The following is a 13,304-nucleotide window of genomic DNA, read 5'->3' as shown; positions in this document are numbered from 1 at the left end:
CCACTTCAAGTTTATGCTTAAAACATATAGCTCTGCCCTTTACCTCGCCAAACAAGACTATTTCACCGCCCTCATCTCTTCTCTCTCCAGCAACCCTAAAAGGCTTTTTGAAACCTTTCACTCCTTACTCACACCCAAGGTACAGATGCCATTCACAGACCTTAGTGCTGATGACCTGGCCATGTATTTCCATGATAAAATTGATAAGATCCGTCAGGAAATTACTGCCCAAGCCCCAGGTGGCATTGACTCCCACACCTACGATAGTACTGATCCCCTCACCAGCCGCACTTCAGACTGTCCATTCTCATCTTTTGAACCTGTTACAGAAGAGGAAGTCTCCCAGCTACTTTCTTCATCTCGCCCCACAACCTGCAGTAGTGACCCCTTCCCCTCACACCTTCTCCAATCTCTGTCCCCTGCTGTCACTACTTACCTTACTAAAATATTTATCCTCTCTCTCTCTTCTGGAATCTTCCCATCCTCCTTCAAGCATGCTGTTATAACCCCGCTACTGAAAAAACCCTCCCTGGACCCATCCTGTGCTGCTAACTATCGACCCGTCTCTAACCTCCCCTTCATCTCTAAACTTTTGGAACGCCTGGTTTATTCTCGGTTAATCCGTTATCTCTCTGCTAACTCTCTGCTTGACCCCTTACAATCTGGTTTCCGCGCTCTGCACTCTACTGAAACAGCTCTCACAAAAGTCTCTAATGATCTCCTGATGGCTAAATCCAATGGTGACTTCTCTCTTCTTATTCTTCTGGACCTCTCTGCAGCTTTTGACACTGTTGACCATCAACTGCTCCTCACTATGCTCCGCTCAGTCGGCCTCAAGGACACTGCACTCTCCTGGTTCTCCTCTTATCTCTCAGACCGCACCTTCAGTGTATCATTCGCGGGCTCTGTTTCCTCCCCTCTTTCCCTTGCTGTTGGGGTTCCTCAGGGCTCGGTCCTAGGCCCCCTGCTCTTTTCTCTCTACACAGCCCCCATTGGACAAACCATCGCCAGATTTGGCTTCCAGTACCATCTCTATGCTGATGACACCCAACTATACACATCTTCCCGTGACATCACCCCTGCACTCATACAGAACACCAGTGACTGTCTCTCTGCTGTCTCTAATATCATGTCCTCACTCTATCTGAAACTAAATCTCTCTAAGACTGAACTACTACTGTTTCCACCATCTAACAGATCTGTCCCTGATACAGTCCTATGAAAAAGTTTGGGCACCCCTATTAACCCCTTAGAGACACAGCCCAAAAGTGACTTAAGGACCAGGCCTCTTTTTTCAAATCTGACATGTATCACTTTAAATGGCGATAACTTTGAGGCGCTTTAACTTACACAAGTGATTCTGAGATTGTTTTTTCGTAACACATTGTACTTCATGTCAGTAGTAAATTTTCGTTGATATGTTTTGTCTTTAATTATGAAAAAATAGGAAATTTGGTGAAAATTTTGAAAAAAATGCAGTTTTCAAACTTTGAAATTGCAAGTCTTTGAAATAGAAAGTCATACTACCCGAATTTTTTCATAAATATAATTAACCATGTCTCTGATTTATGTAGCAATCAAATTTTAAGCACCCTTTCATTTTTTTCAGATATTATAAGGCTTACAAGTCAAGCAGTAATTTTCTAAATTTTCAAGAAAATTTCCAAAACACATTTTTCAAGGGACCAGTTCAGTTCTGAAGGGAACTTGAAAGGCCTCTCTAATAAACCCCCCAAAAGTCACCCCATTCTAAAAACTGCACTCCTGAAAGAATCTAAAACAGCAGTTAGAAAGTTTCTTAACCCTTTCAGCATTTCACAACAATTAAAACAAAATGGAGGTCAAATTTACATTTTTCAATTTCTGTCACTAATATATTCATTTAGCCCTAGAATTTACACATTTACTAAGGTTTAAAGGAGAAACTGCACCCCACATTTTGTTACACAATTTCTCCCGAACACGACAATACCCCATATGTGCTGGTACCCTAATGTACGGGCACACGGTCGCTCTCAGAACGGATGGAGCACTAATTGGATTTTGTAGGCCAGATTTTGCTAGAATATTTTTCAGGCGCCATGCCCCGATTGCAAAGCCCCCAAGGTGCCAAAACAGTGGAAAACCCCAAAATGTCACCCCATTTTGGAAACTAGACCCCTCAAGGAATTTATCAAGGGGTATAGTGAGCACTTGGACCCTACAGGTGTTTCACAGATTTTTTTACCATTGAGATGTGAAAATGAAAAATTACTTTTTTTCCAATAAATCGTCCATTTAGCGCCATATTTTTAATTTTTGCAAGTACTTAGAGAATTAAGAGCCCCCCACAGTTTGTTACACAATTTCCCCTGAACACGGCAATACCCCATATGGGATCATAATCTGCTGTATGGGTACATGTTGGGGCTCAGAATGGAAAGAGCGCTATTTGGATTTTGGAGGGCATATATTGCTGGAATAGTTTTGAGGTGCCATGTCGGATTTGCTGAGCCCCTAAAGTATCAATACAATAGAAACCCCTCAAAAGTGACCCCATTTTAGAAACTACACCCATCAAGGAATGTATCAAGTGGTATTATGATTTTGAGACTAAAAATGCTTCCCAAAATTTGAAATTTTTAAAGAAATATGCCATTTTGGTATCCAATGCATTGCACCCACTTTGTATTGTCAGAGACCTGCACTCCTAAAACTATTAAGTGGGCGATCCCGAGGGGCAAAAAAATTATTTATGTGGGTATAAACTGCTGCTTGGGTGCACAGCAGGGCTCAGAAGGGAAGGAGCACTGCGCTTTATAGCTTTTGGGGTACAGATTTAGAGGGACTTTCGGGGTGCCATGTTGTTTTTGCAGAGCCCTGGAGGTGCCAGTAAACTGGAATTCCCCAAGAAGTGACCCCATTTTGTAGGGGAAATTTTAGAGTCTCTGCAAAAGTGCCATGGCATCCAAAAACCAAACCGTCTAAGTCTGTGCTCCAAAAACCAAATAACCTTCTTCCCTTCTGTGTCTGGCTGGGCCCTAATATCAGTTTATACCCACATATGACATTACGTACGTTATCCGGGGTACACCAGTGTCATACATGTGCCCTAATATCAGTTTATACTCACATATGACATTACCCCGGTTACACCAGTGTCATACATGTGGCATAAACTGCAGTTTGGGCACACAGCAGGGGGCAGAAGGGAAGGAGCGCGATGCGGCTTTTGGAGTACAGATTCAGATGTTTGGTATCTAGACGCCATGTCATGTTTGTAGAGCCTGTAAGGTACCAGAAAACTGGATTCCCCAAAGGAGTGACCGCAGTTTGAAAACTGCACCCCTAAAATAATTTATCAGGGGGTGTAGTGTAGTATTAGTATCCCGGACGTGACTGCACAGCGGATGGCAAAGAGGGAATATATAAGCGGTGCGGAGGACATTGCAGACACTAAATTCCCTACTGTACCCCCAGTAGCTCCTATGATTGGGGGAGTCACACTGGGGTCACTTTGGGGGTCACTTCTGGTATATTTTCCCTCATAAGCTGTAAATATAGGGTGTCCCCTGATATTCGCTTGCACAGCTTATACATTCCCTGCCTGCCGCACCCAGTTGTGTTCTAATGATTTGGCGATTTTGCGTGATTTTGTCTTCACATTGGTAGAGGCTATATTTTCTTTATTTTTCTGCTGACGTGGCCATATAAGGGCTTGTTGTTTGCGGGATACAATGTATTTTGTAATGACACCATCTTGGGGTGCCTAAAACTTACTGATTACATTTTATTAACTCTTTTTTTGCTGGATTTAAAAGAGAAAAAATCAATTCTGGTATTGAGTTTTACCTTTTACATTTTTCGCCATGCAGCGTACAGTATAAGTAACATGTGACCTTTATTCTGCGGGTTGGTACGGTTACGGCGATACCTCATTTATGTTATTTTTTTATGCGATACTAAGTCTGCAGAACAAAAACACATTTGGGGACATAAATCAGTGATTTTTGCATCGCCATCTTCTGAGAGGCGTAACATTTTTATTTTTCGCTTGACAGTGTTGGTTGAGGGCTTATTTTTTGCGGGACAACCTGTGCATTTTATTGGTACTATTTTGGGGTGCATATGACTTTTTGATCACTTTTTATAGCACATTTTGTAAGGTGAGATGGCGAAAAATCACTACTTCCGGCGGGTTTTTTCCGTTATTTTTTACCGCCGTTCACTGTGTACATTAAATATTGTTTCAGTTTTGTTGTACAGGTTGTTACGGAAGCGACAATACCAAATATGTATTGTTTTTATTAATTTTTTGTGTTTTTTTTACATAATTCATTTTTTATAGAAAAAAGGGATTTTTGGGACTTTATAACTTTATTAATTGTTTTCAAATACTTTTTTTTTTTTTTTTACACTTTTTTTTTTACTTGTTCTTGTGTCTATGGGACACATGGATCAGTGATTGCATCACTGATTCTCTACTCTAGACTGAGACACAGGCTGCAGTGACAGCCTGCACGTGTCTCACTCTAGACACAGGAAGTGAGCTGTGCGGACGGGACAGCTCACTTCCAGAAGACGCCGGGAGCACCAGGTAAGTAAGTGAGTGCTCAGGGCTGTCTGGGGTCACTAACCAGACCCCAGACTACGTACTACAGATACCGGCACCCCCCGATCTCGGTCCGGGGGGTGCCGGCAGGGGGGGGGGGAGAGATCACGGCACCCTTTGTTTGCGGTGGTCATGTTTGACCATCGCAATCAAAGGGTTAAAACCTCCGATCGGTAAAAGTACCGACCGGAGGTTATGGAAAAGGGTGATAGCTGTCAGTAACAGCTATCACTCAGTTCCGATTCCGCCCGCTCAGCTAGTGAGCGGGCGGAATCACCATGACGTAATATTACTTCATGGTGCGCGAAGTACCTCGCGTCCATGACGTAATAGTACGTCAAAGGTCGCTAAGGGGTTAATCTTAATCATTTTTAGTTCTAAATATTTTGGTATTTGCAACAGCCATTTCAGTTTGATATATCTAATAACTGATGGACACAGTAATATTTCAGGATTGAAATGAGGTTTACTGTACATTTAACAGAAAATGTGCAATATGCATTAAACCAAAATTTGACCGCTGCAAAAGTATGGACACCTCAACAGAAAAGTGACATTAATATTTAGTAGATCCTCCTTTTGCAAAGATAACTCTAGTCTCTAGTCGCTTCCTGTAGCTTTTAATCAGTTCCTGGATCCTGGATAAAGGTATTTTGGACAAACAATTCAAGTTCAGTTAAGTTAGATGGTCGCCGAGCATGGACAGCCCGCTTCAAATCATCCCACAGATGTTCAATGATATTCAGGTCTGGGGACTGGGATGGCCATTCCAGAACATTGTAATTGTTCCTCTGCATGAATGCCTGAGGATTTGGAGCGGTGTGTTGGATCATTGTCTTGCTGAAATATCCATCCCCGGCGTAACTTCAACTTCGTCACTGATTCTTGAACATTATTCTCAAGAATCTGCTGATACTGAGTGGAATCCATGCGACTCTCAACTTTAACAAGATTCCCGATGCCGGCATTGGCCACACAGCCCCAAAGCATGATGGAACCTCCACCAAATTTTACAGTGGGTAGAATGTGTTTTTCTTGGAATGCTGTTTCTTTTTGGACGCCATGCATAACGCCTTTTTTTTATAACCAAACAACTCAATTTTTGTTTCCAAAATGAAGCTGCCTTGTCCAAATGTGCTTTTTCATACCTCAGGCAACTCTATTTGTGGCGTACGTGCAGAAACGGCTTCTTTCTCATCACTCTCCCATACAGCTTCTATTTGTGCAAAGTGCGCTGTATAGTTGACCGATGCACAGTGACACCATCTGCAGCAAGATGATGCTGCAGCTCTTTGGAGGTGGTCTGTGGATTGTCCTTGACTGTTCTCACCATTCTTCTTCTCTGCCTTTCTGATATTTTTCTTGGCCTGCCACTTCTGGGCTTAACAAGAACTGTCCCTGTGGTCTTCCATTTCCTTACTATGTTCCTCACAGTGGAAACTGACAGGTTAAATCTCTGAGACAACGTTTTGTATCCTTCCCCTGAACAACCATGTTGAACAATCTTTGTTTTCAGATCATTTGAGAGCGGGCTGTCCATGTTCGGCGACCATGAAACTTAACTGAACTTGAATTGTTTTGTAGAAAGAAATGGTCCAAAATACCTTCATCCAGGATCCAGGAACTGATTAAAAGCTACAGGAAGCGACTAGAGGCTGTTATCTTTGCAAAAGGAGGATGTACTAAATATTAATGTCACTTTTCTGTTGAGGTGCCCATATTTTTGCACTGGTCAAATTTTGGTTTAATGCATATTGCGCATTTTCTGTTAGTACACTAAACCTCATTTCAATCCTGAAATATTACTGTGTCCATCAGTCATTAGATATATCAAACTGAAATGGCTGTTGCAAACACCAAAATATTTAGAACTAAAAATGATTAAGATTAATAGGGGTGCCCAAACTTTTTCATAGGACTGTATATCCATTGCAGTCTCAGGCCTTACTATAACTCCTAGGCAGCATGCCTGCTGCCTCGGGGTCATATTTGACGCAGACCTTTCCTTCACCCCTCATATTGAATCACTCACACGTTCATGTCACCTCCACCTCAAAAACATCTCCAGAATACGCCCTTTTCTTACCAGAGATACACTAAAGACACTTATTGTCTCTCTGATTCATTCTCGCCTTGACTACTGTAACTCCTTACTAATCGGTCTTCCCCTCACTAAACTCTCCCCTCTACAATCTATTCTGAATGCAGCGGCCAGGCTCATCTATCAGGCTAGACGCTACAGCGATGCCTCTGGTCTGTGCCAGTCACTACACTGGCTGCCTATTCATTATAGAATAAAATATAAAGTTATTACTCTCATCCACAAGGCTCTCCATAATGCCGCACCTCCCTACATTTCTTCCCTCATCTCTGTCTACCGCCCAACCCGTGCTCTCCGCTCACTCAATGACCTAACACTTACATCCTCTATTATCAGAACCTCCCACGCTCGTATACAAGACTTCTCCCCAGCTGCACCACTTCTCTGGAATGCTCTACCCCGGACAATAAGATTAACTCCCAACTTCTACAGTTTCAAACGCAAACTAAAGACGCATCTTTTCAGACAAGCCTATCACAATTCCTAATGCACAAAATTGTCTGAACACTGTATAAGCAATGCCGCCCCTGCTACCTCTTGTGTCACCCCCTCTACCTCATAGATTGTAAGCTCTTTTGAGAAGGGCCCTCAGTCCCATTGTGTGAAATTATGTTCTTTGTTATGTATGTCTGTATCTGAACCCTATAAATTGTACAGTGCTGCGGAATATGTTGGCGCTATATAAATAAAATGTATTATTATTATTATTATTATTATTATTATTATTATTATTATTATTATATTAATTCACAACATATGAGGGCTTAATGGTTGCAGGATAAATTATACTTTACAATGGTACCATTTAATATTCTGTACAATGGGGGTGGGGGGAGGGGGACCTGTCTACCTGAGCTTGAAGATACCTGCATGAGGTTTTAGCTGCAGGACTTCATTGGCAACACAGCAGCTATACTGGTTTCTATCAGCCCAAATGTCCAATCCTCGGACTTTCTGCCACATACAGCTTCCCCTATTATGCCTAAATGCAAGAAAAATGGAGTCCAGTGAAGCTCACCCACTTCTTTCCAGTCTCGGAGTCCTCCCAAAATGGCGCATTGCACTCCAGTACAAAGCGTTCTGGCTTTAAAAGCTATATTGAGGGTGTACAGCTCAGATTGGGACTTGCGGAACTACTGCTTTGTTTCTCTAGTAGCCCTGCCTTTATTCCAGCAGAGCTAACTCTGATGGATACTCTAGTACAGGGCTTTTGAGGGGGAGGGGAGCTTGGCAATATCCCAAAGAATTTGAGCACCAGACTTTTAGCCTGTTGCTATGGACTCTGGGAGCTCCACAGCTGTGCACGCCAATACTGATTAATTCCATGACAGAGCAGGGAATTGAAAAGTCCCTGCTCTGCCATAGAAGACATACTGTAATGCATAGGATGTCGCGGCACAAGTGGTTTGATGACATCACTGCATCACGCCACCTGTGCCACTACTACAGGGAGAGTCTGTGGCTGCTCCGCTCATCATGGGAGTGCGGTAGGGCGAGTACAACATTTATTGTTTGATGGTAAGGGATAGGATTTACCTTCTAAGGGAGCAAATATTATTTATAGAGGGGCTTATATTTATAGTGGGGGAACCATTAAATCTAAGGGAGCAAAAATGGAAGAACTATTATACATAAGAGGCACTATTTTAAGAGAGGAATTATTATATTTAAGGGAGGTTATTATAAGGGGGAGATTTTTATATATAAGGGGGCTGTTAAATATACGTGGGCTATTATAAGGGGGAATTTATATTATACAATTATATTATTATTATTTATAAGGAGGTGCTATAATAACTGATGAGAGGGTGCAAAAATCTCTTAGGTGGTACCAAGGTGGTTATTTGAATTGTATGTGGTCATAAGTGGGGTGGTTGTTACTGTTTTAGGAGGAGAAAGGAGGCGTTATTAATGGGCTGCCACTGGAAATATGTTGGCATTGTTCGTATATAAGCATTTAGGGCTCTGATTTTAATCTTGCCCGGGGCCCCAGTTTGTCTAAAACCAGCCCTCCTCTGGTACCTGCTGATATCCCTGTAAATCTTCAGCCCACCTAGGAATACAGCTCCGGGACTTTCTTTTCCTAATCCAGACTCAGGTAAGACATGAGCTAGACATTGCCATTCCCCTAAGGAGTCGTCTTCCTCACCTCTTACCATACTCCCTGATGTGCCCATTATGGTTGCCACTATGAAAGAGTTTTTATCTGATCTACAACCATCTATATATCAAGATTTGCAGAAATCCTTCCATGCCCTTCAATACGAGTTTCAATCCTTAAGTGAACACACCTCACACATAGAGGGCAATATGGCTGAATTGACTTCTGCACATAATAGTCTAGTAAACTGTATTTACAATATGATGAGGATGAGGATGAGGTTGAGGCATTAAAGTATAAACTAGCTGACATTGAGGATTGGTCAAGGTGAAACTACCTGTACTTCAGGGGTATCCCAGAAATTGTTATAAGCTCGATATATTTCTCATTGACTTTTTTGCCAGTTTGTTACCTGAGGCTTCGAATTAGATCCTGCTATTGACAGGACACACCACCTACCAAAGCCAAAAAAACTCCCATCCTCCAAGGAGAAAATACTACTAACAGTTTGATCTAACCCTACCCTGCCTGACAGCTTAAAGGACATTTCTATATTTACAGACTTATCTGCAACCACGCTGGCCTGAACATAGCCCTTTGCTGCCAGGGAGTACTGCATCCCGTGTAAATGGGGGTTCCAGTTAAATTGATTATCTTGACCAATGGCTCATCTGTGGAGGTTTCTACTCTGAAGGAAGTAACACGTCTGTGTGATTCCTGGCCACTTTGATCTTCCACTGCAGTCCCCCCTGCAGCTAAATGATCTCGATCACATATCACCACTGACTGGTCCACGATCTCCCATAGTATAAACAAATAATCTGACCCCATTCCACCATTTCTACGCCTATGCAACATAGCAGTCCTTGTTCAGCTTATGTCACTTGGCTGATGGGCCGCATTCTACATTGCCATACCTGATATGCCTATACCTGGCTACAGTTGTTCACTAGACGGTAGAGTTCTTCTATAAAAGGCAAGCAATACCCTACCATACTTACCGCTGCTACCTCTCACAAGAAAGGAGGAGTTGACTGGCGCTTTTCTTCCTAAAATGCTTCAAGCTCTGAGTGACAGGCTTTGTTTCTATGGTGTTTATGGTGAAAAAGGGCAGTTTGGCAATTCTGAATTTTTTTTTTTTTTTTCACGTATTCGCCATATGGAAAAAAAAATTTTATGGGGCAGTTTCAGACATTGGGATGTATATGTTTATGTTTATGCTTAGTTTTATTTCAAATCTAGGGAATAGGGGGTGATATGATTTTTTTTTTTTTTTTTATTGTTTTTTCTTTGGAAAACCCCTTTTCTTAAAATAATATTAGTCCCTCCAGTGGACCGTGAACCTGTAATTGTTTGAATACATTGTCCCATAGACGCCAATATAACTGAATTGCTGTCTGTGGGACATTTGCTATATAGCTATATAGACCAGCCTCAATAGCTATAATACTATGACAGATCTGGGAGCCTACAGAGGGCTTCTGGCTGTCATAATAACAGGATAGCGCCTGAGGGATTTTTTCCCTTTGAGAGGACACAGTGCAGAGTGAACTCTGATCCTAGGCATTAGCTCTGGGTGAAAAGTGGCTGCCATCTTTAAAACTTGACATCCGCCAACATACTGTGGATGTCAGGAAGGGGTTAAACACTTAGCAATATAACTCAAGATTATAATCACTGTGAGTACTGGTTCAATCCAATCAGTAATCCTGGGTACCATCAATGACAATATTAAAATAAACAAAATGTCACTGAGATAATAGCAATAGCCTGTTATTTTATGGAGGTGGGAAGGCAAAATTGTCTTATCTAATGTGTTGAAGTAGGCAGTTAAAACCATTAAAATAAGACACTTTCCAAATATGTTTTGACTTTAACTAAGAACCAGCCCCTTGGTGCTTCCAGATCCAAGTAAAGGTGTTGATAGATGCCAAGCAATTAACTCCCCAATATCTTGTTTTGGTTGGAAGCAGCTGCTATACTTTAACACCTGCAGCTAAGATCCTTCTGCTTATTTCTAGCAGTCACAGTGCTGACATTGCACAAGAATAAGAAAAAACAACAACATATCTAGACCAAAATATGGAAAAATGCTGCTGTTTATGTCACCTGCAGAGATATCTGTGAAGTAAAAGCAATGTATATGTACAATCAAACTACAGAGGTAAAACCCTTACAATTCACTACTAGGGTGCAGCTTCTTTGTAAAGGTAGGAGTGCAAGTGCTACGGGAAAATAAATGAATAAGAGAATCCCCTTTCCATAATGAGTTTGCTTTGGGTGTTTTTCTTTCTCATATAGATGTGTTCACACTGAACTGATCTCAAATTAAGTTAAAGGGATCATATCATATAAACGCTTTTTTTTCTTAGTACAATACTGTGTAAGCGGCCATTTTCTCGTGGCCTGTGGGTACATGCAGTCTACTCTGTCCGAGGCCGAGGCCTAGAAGTTTGAAACCTGCGCCGGAAGAAAAGGATGAAAAGGACGCTGCTGACGAAGATGGAGGCAGTGCTGGAAAGAGTTCTCTCGCAGCATTGGGGACGCCCTCACTGCTGTTTGAGCGCTGGGGCCTACCCCCAGTGCTGCGAGACAACTCATTTGCATACCGACAAAAAACGGGATTTCAGGCGAACGAGGGGTGCGGAGAAGACAACGAAAGGTAGGAGAAGAATAGCTTTTCTCAAGGCTATTCTGATGTGTTACTCAGAAAAAAAGCATTTGTATGATAGGATCCCTTTAAAGTGAATTTGTCACTAGAACACAACATATCAGTCCCACAGCTAGATAGATTATATAGGCTAGGGTTACCTGACTCAAACAGTGTTTTCACCTTATGATTCTGTGCCTTTCTTGTTAAAATTTCACAGTTTTTGTCAATATGCAAATGAGCTCATTGGAGCAACTGCAATCCCTCATTGCTCAAAAAAGCTCATTTAAATATTGACAAAACAGCAATATCTTAGCAATGGGGCTAGATTAACATGTTAGGTTCAGGAGACAAACTTTTTTTTAACCCTTAAGGCTGAGTTCACATGGAGTTTTTTGGTCAGGAATTTGGTCAGGAAAAATCTGCTTCGGGAAAATTCACGAGGCGTTTTTGGAAGCATTTTTTGGAGGCGCGTTTTGAAGCGTTTTTCAGGTGTTTCTGCCTGAAAAAATCAATACAAGTCAATGGGAGGTGGAAAATCCGCCTGGTGTTTTTTGAGGTTAGCAGCAGTTTTTGGCAAAAATTTTCCACCTCCCATTCCTGAGGTGGAAATTGCCTGAAGAATGGACATGTCTCTTTTTTTTTTCTACTAGCGGAAAATCCACTAGCAGAAAAAAAAAAAAAAAATACATAGGACTGTATGGTGATGTGTATTTTGGTCAGGATTTTGAGGCAGATTCCTGACCAAATTCCTGACCAAAAAACTCTGTGTGAACTCAGCCTAATGGCAGGACAAGGCATGTTTTTTGCTTTTCGTCTCATAAATGTTTTTTTTTTATTTTTCCATTGATGTTGATTTATATAGGTTTGATTTTACCACAACAATTTGTATTTTTAAATATTTTGGAATACATATTAAGCATTTGAAACCATATCATGCTTTAAAAAAAGCAATTCTTAAATTTTGAGTTTATTTTTTGTTAATACGATTCACAACTGAGTGTAAATGACATGTTGATATTATTCTGTGTCAGTATAATTACAGAAATACCCAATTTATGAAGTATTTTTTTACATTTTACTTTTTTTGCACAATAATACTACTGTAAGAAATGTTTTGTTTTTGCATCACTACATTCTTAACCATAGCTTTTTAATTATTTAGTTGATTTAGTTATGTAAGGGCATATATTTTGTGGGATGAGTTTTTCTCTGTTCTGTTTTGGAATAAATTCAACTTTTTGATGACATTTTACTACATTTATGAGAGGCAAACTCAACAAAAATATTAATTGCTGTAATATGTGTTTTCTTTATTTTTCTTATGGTGTTCACTGTGTAGGTTGTGGGTTAAATAACATGTAAGTCTTTTAGTGCACTTTTTTATGTAACAATGCCAATTATGTCTCACAGATAGTACGGGTTGACACTGTTGTACCCTCGGACTGCAGGGCAGCTTGAACTTGTTTGGATGTTAGTCGAGGTTCTTTATCCACCATCCGCACAATCTTGCATTGAAATCTCTCGTCAATTTTTCTTTTCCGTCCACATCTGGGGAGGTTAGCCACAGTGCCATGGGCTTTAATCTTCTTGATGACACTGCGCACGGTAGACACAGGAACATTCATGTCTTTGGAGATGGACTTGTAGCCTTGAGATTGCTCATGCTTCCTCACAATTTTTCTTCTCAAGTCCTCAGACAGTTCTTTTCTCCATGCTCAATGTGGTACACACAAGGACACAGGACAGAGGTTGAGTCAACTTTAATCCCTTTCAACTGGCTGCAAGTGTGATTTAGTTATTGCACCACCTGTTATGTGCCTCAGGTAAGTAACAGGTGCTGTTAATTACACAAATTAGA

The 13,304-nt window shown here is 41.1% G+C and overlaps 1 protein-coding gene across 4 annotated transcripts in view; it reads right to left on the bottom strand.

The window, feature by feature from the left end:
• The window catches only part of LINGO2 (leucine rich repeat and Ig domain containing 2), a 1,202,771-nt gene that overhangs the window by 1,034,448 nt on the left and 155,019 nt on the right, over nt 1-13,304 (bottom strand). The window lies entirely within an intron of this gene.

This window comes from Leptodactylus fuscus, chromosome 1 (genome assembly GCF_031893055.1).
Source record: "Leptodactylus fuscus isolate aLepFus1 chromosome 1, aLepFus1.hap2, whole genome shotgun sequence".
Lineage (NCBI taxonomy): Eukaryota > Metazoa > Chordata > Amphibia > Anura > Leptodactylidae > Leptodactylus > Leptodactylus fuscus.
The sequence above is the reverse complement of the archived record's forward strand: the minus strand, read 5'-3'. Positions and strand labels throughout refer to the sequence as shown.